Here is a 5441-nt window from a genome sequence, read left to right as displayed (position 1 = left end):
TCGCCCCCCGTCCCGCAGCCCGCTCTCAGGCGCTGCCGCCCGCGCCCCGCCGCCCTCCCATCGCTCCGCTCCGCTCCGTCCCTTGGCCACCTCCCATTTCCGAAGAGCCCAGAACCAGCCCCCCCTTTCCTCCGCTCTGTCACCCCCCGAAGCCCGTCCCCGCCTCCCCGCCGCCCACAGCGCGGACCGGCCCCGCGCCGGGAGACCGAGCGGGGAGCGGCCACCCCGGGGCGGGGAGGAGGGGGGGGGTTGGGGGGGCGCAGCAGAAAACCGGCGGAGGGGCCGGGGAGGGTGTGGGGGGGGGGGAAGCAGCACGGGCGGCCCCGGGCGGGGCGAGGCAGGGCGAGGCGGGGCGGCCGCCATCAGCATGCAGCGCGGGCCGGCGCTGGCTCGGCGCGGCCCCCCGCCCGGCGGCCTCCCATCCCCCGCCGGTTACCAGGCAACGGCACAAAGGGAGAGCCTCGTGTGGAGGCCGCGAGAGGCACCGGCGCCCCGCCACAGGGGAGGCCGCCGCCGCCGCCGCACGGCCCCGCACGTCCTTTTTTTTTTTTGTTGTTGTTTGTTTGTTTTTCTCCTTTTTTTTTTTTTTTTTTTTTTTTTTTTATCCTTTAATAAAGCGAGGTGCGGCGCGGTGCTGTGGGAGCGGGCACGCGTGGGCCCCGCGGGAGCTCGGCGGCCCGCTGAGGGGCTTCGCCGGCTGGTGCTGCTGCAGAAACGTGCCTTTTAGGACCCGAAGGAGCACTGCGATAGTTGCTGCCACAAAGGGCTTAAATTCGCCCAGAATGCTAACAATCTGAGAAATTCTGCCCCCCTCCCATGCGTGGGCTCCTCGCTGTGTCAGGAAAATGGGCTGGCTGCTGCCGCCGCTGCTCTCCGTTGTTCGCAAAGTTCAGGCTGGCTCCAGATGCGTATGGCCATTTTGGAAAAGTTGTGGTCAGATGGGGATGGGAACTGGGGAACGGGGAGCTGGTTCGGTTCGTTACCTGGTTAGTCAGCGGAGGAGCCAGCCCAAGCACGGGCTTTGGGTGAGCACACGCCAGGGAAAAGAAGCTAGGAGCGACCAAACGCTGCCCTTACTGACTGCTTTAGGTTTGGGAAGTAAGGCTGGTTGTATAAGCAAAAACCAAGATACAGGCATGTGCATCCGCACGCTGGAACGAGAGGGACTTTGCATGCATGTGGGCAAGCCCTCTTACTGCGTTCTGGTAGCCTTCAAATACGTAGTCACAAAATATTTCCTCAGCAGGGCCTCCTGTCTCTCTCAGCAAACAGGCTGGATGGTGCTCTCTTGACGGGCATTTATTTAATACTTCTTATTGTCCATTATATGCCTCCAAGCATTATTTACTGTACAGCATCCAAACTCGGCACTGAATACAGATGTAATAATCTCCCTGTGGGTTTTTCTGTAGTGCTAATCGCCGCTGCACCCAAGCATTTTAAAAACATCCATAACAATGTCCCCGCAACATCTTTGCAAGCTAATGGCTCCCTATGCTTTTGTTCCACACCCTCTTCCCAGCGGTACTGTACCACTGCAGGGTATTCTTACGTATCCTGGACACAGCACTGCTCTTGGTGCCTCTTGCTCCAGCGCCAGCTCCACTGGCACACAGCACTCTGTTGCACAATATAAACATGCCTCCTGTCTCCAGTTGTCGTTCATTTTTTCATCCGTGCTTCTCCTCATCCTACCTCTTTGTCTTGACCCTTGCTGAGAGCCTCCACCCTGCCAGCAGTGATCCTGGGATGCTTTTCTTCACCGCTACTTTCTGTTTTCCCTACATGGTACAGAGCATTGAAAAAGCTATGGCTAACATTTGAAAAAAAAAATAAAATTTTGAGTCACCAGTCTGAAACATTTCAGAATACTGATTATTTCACAAAGGTGTTACACTGACAAGAATACTCTTTCGATCCCAAGCACAGGTGTAAGCATTAACTACTCTAAGAAGTGTCTCACCAAGGAGAGCTCTGGAAGACGAGAAATAATATTATTATTGCTGTTGAGGTAGTCACGTCTGCAATTATCACTGCTGTTTCAAACTGTCACCTTAGGAGCTCAACAGCCTTGCATCCCAAGCTGATAATGAGTGTGATCCTTAGAGGCCAAAGTGATGATTCAAGAAAGGAGGAAGATCTTGTCAAAATCTCTGCTTTGTGGACAGTAAACACAAATATCCAAATCACTAAGGTAGCCTGTTGTCACCTGGGGAAAAGCTGCCGTGAAAGCTACAAAATGGGACAAACAATGGCTTGTTATTGCTTCAGCATCTCCACATTCGATCTAAATAATAATCTTGTATCAGTAGCAGCAGGCTGCCTGGTGACCCCGTCAAGTTTATTTAAACACAAAGCCAAGTCCCAGAAAGTATTCACATCATCATCTTCCGTAACTAAGTCAGTGCCTGAGATCAAAATTTTAGCTTAAACAAATTTAATTATCAAGATTTTAGTGTCCTTATTTACTTCAGGGGACAGGCAGACACCCCAAGACCTCACGAAAATTTTAGTAGGTTTAGCACTGTTTCCAGAAGTTGCTGAAAGGTGGTGGCCTGTCTCCTGTGATGCCTGCAATCTTAGTTTATGAAATGACATCAGAGACATGGTTCAAAAAAGAAACAGGACCGAGGGCAGGGTAACAATTTGCATTTTGTGTAATCCTGACTTCTGAGGACTTAATTGTGGACAAAAAGCATCACCTCCATTAATAAGGCTGAGTTTTTCAGCCAAAGGAACAAAAAACAGCAAGTGAGAAGATTGCTATGGGTGCTGTTGGTTCCCAAAGGCAAAAAACTATTTCCCCTTCTCAGCTCAGAAACCCTCACAAACTGATGTAACACTACACGCTACTCTGATTCAGAGGGGTTAGTGCAAGCGGGAAATGGACAAGTGAAACATGCGTCCTTGTGCGGAGGGACCAAGGTGGCCTGGCTGGGGAACACGGGAAATAAGATGAATTGAAATGCACAGATTGAAGACCTTGGACAAATCAGGAGCATTATTAGCTGTATGAGGAAGGATACCTGACTTAGGGAGTCTGTGAGCCAGCTAGGAGGCTCAGCAAGTGGGCATCAAGGTTGCTTGGGTGGAGCTGGTCCTCCCTTGGGGTGGGCAGGCAGGCCATGCAGCATCCGTGGGGCTCTTCAGCTGCATTCTTCCACTGTTTCCTGATTCTGCTGTGGGACAAAGGGTAATCTGAGGAACGAGAGGCACTGGCTGCGGTGTATCCTTCTTACAGAAATATAGACGAGGGAGATGCTAATAAACTGGATGGAGTCCAATGAGGTGGTTAAGGTGCTGCAGCCCGTGGCATGAAAGGGGAAGCTGAAGGAGCTGATTCTCTCTGTCTGGAGAAAAGGAAGGTTAAGGGGGAACTAATCTCTCTCTTCAGTTCTTTGTTTTTTTGGGGGGAAGTGGGACTGAGGAGGTTATAGCAAAGTCAGAGCCAAGATCTTCTGACAGATGGACAGTGAAATGGTTTCAAAATTTGCAGGGAGGAAAATTCTAACTAGGTAAAGGACAAACCTCCTCCCTGAGAGTTTCAGCATGGGCACAGGTGCCCAGAGGGGCTGGGGAATCTCCCCTTGGAGATGTTCAGGAATTGTCTGTCCAGTGTACTGAGCAGCCTGACCTACCTGGGGTCAGCCCTGCTTCACAGAGGAGCTTGGCGTGGAATGTCCAGACGTCCCTTGCCATCTCAATCCTTCTATGAAACTGTGGTTCTAAAAATATGCAGAGCCCCGTTTCCCCTTTTGACAGTACAGACACACAGCATGTAGTAATATCCTTGATGAGAAGAATAATCAAGCAAGCCCTCTAGCCTGTGCTAGGCCTGGGGAAAGGCTTTCTGTCACACAGACCCCAGCTAGGGCCACACAAGATGGTGTCTCTTGGCTTGTTCTCTAAAGCTCATACAAATAGTACTTGTGAGCTGGTGTTTATTGGTAAATGAAACACTGAAAAGGTAATAAACTTCATTGCCTAACAGAAACAACCTCCCAGCAATGGCAGTCCCGTGGTGGAGATGGCTTGGTGACTCCAAATGGAACAGTGACCTGCCTCAGCTTACCATTTCATCAAGCTAATTGGGCCTGGGCTACAGCTCAGGGAGCTGTTAGTTGTGGAGGTTCACTCATCCGGGATTCTGGCAACCTCTAGAAGTGAGGAGGTGCAGAATGGCAAGGGTGGCAACATCACCCATCACCCCAGTTCAGCTGTCTGAGACATATAATGCTCTGGGGAGCTGTTCTTTGCCCAGCAAAGTGAGCTTCATGATATCCTCCTGTGAAACCTGCCTGCATTTAGTCTTCCAGCGGCAGAACCAAACACTCTTCTTCATTCCTGTAAGGTGCTGAGCACATTATAGGAACTACCCAGCACCCAATTTTTTGGAGCTCTTGTCAAATGTTTAAGAGAAAAATGTCTCTGACAGCCTCCTGCATTAAAGACATTGGTTTTACAAGGTTTACTACCACTCCATCGTTCTGGAGAGAGACTAAACAAATAGTGGAGAAATTCAGTTGCTCCACATCGTTAAGGCTTCCCTGTGCACCCCACAACAACCCTCGTTCACTGACATTTCCCCTTCCAGCTCCTTGATGGGCACACACACCTATTTACCACTGAAAGAGCGATTCTGCAGGCTTCAGGGGGCTAGTGTTAAATCATCCCTTTAACAGCTAGACATTGCTCCGAAAATGCCATCTAAACAGAATATGGTTTGAGAGTTAAAGGAAAACCAACCCGACAAATGTTTCCCTTAACAGATACTGCCATATCTCCACCCTACCTCTGGATGCACATTACAGCACAGCAGCCTGACAGAGACAGCAGCTTATACAACAAGAGTCCTCAGGTGCAGGAATAACAAAGTATTGGGGCATTTCTATTACAAAGGAACTATAACCAAATCTCCGCCACTGAGGCAAAGGGAATGCGGTATATATCTTGTGATGTGCTGGCTGAGAATAAGTATTTGTAGTGACCGAAGTAAACATACCAGTTGTATATTCTTTATATACATTGTGCTGTCAACGACAAACTCTTTTGATTTAGGAAAGCCACCAAGGTGAGGCACTGCTATGATGCAACGCATTCACTTCTGTGCTTTCACACGTCTTCCCTAAGGCAGGGACGTGGCAATACCTCACTGCCTCACTTCTCTAACAAATACCTCACTTCTCTAACAAATTATTTCCACAACGTAGGAGCATATACACACGGACACCCTGCTGCTACAGCGTGGCTGCGTTTGAATGGGCAATGCAGGCTACCTGGTGGACTTCACTTCCTTCCCTCCGCAAAAAGAGGGAGGGCGGGAATTAGGGAGGCTGGGGGGTGGAACGGGGAGGGGAGAAGCTCCAAAAACGCAACCCCAAAACGCAGCCGGGCCCGCGGCCACCTCACGGACCGAGCCGTGCCGCTCCCTTCCCCCGGCA

At 50.7% G+C, this 5441-nt stretch overlaps 1 long non-coding RNA gene across 1 annotated transcript; it reads right to left on the bottom strand.

Annotated features, from left to right (window-relative positions):
* Positions 1-1858: 1858 nt before the first annotated feature.
* LOC121078044 lies at positions 1859-4419 on the bottom strand. Its single transcript, XR_005824428.1, has 2 exons — positions 3027-4419; positions 1859-2232 (listed from the first exon to the last, which is right to left on the bottom strand). It is a non-coding gene; the product is annotated as an uncharacterized LOC121078044 (long non-coding RNA).
* Between the last annotated feature and the right edge of the window lie 1022 nt (positions 4420-5441).

The sequence above is a fragment of the Cygnus olor genome, chromosome 1 (assembly GCF_009769625.2).
Source record: "Cygnus olor isolate bCygOlo1 chromosome 1, bCygOlo1.pri.v2, whole genome shotgun sequence".
Taxonomy (NCBI): domain Eukaryota; kingdom Metazoa; phylum Chordata; class Aves; order Anseriformes; family Anatidae; genus Cygnus; species Cygnus olor.
The sequence above is the reverse complement of the archived record's forward strand: the minus strand, read 5'-3'. Positions and strand labels throughout refer to the sequence as shown.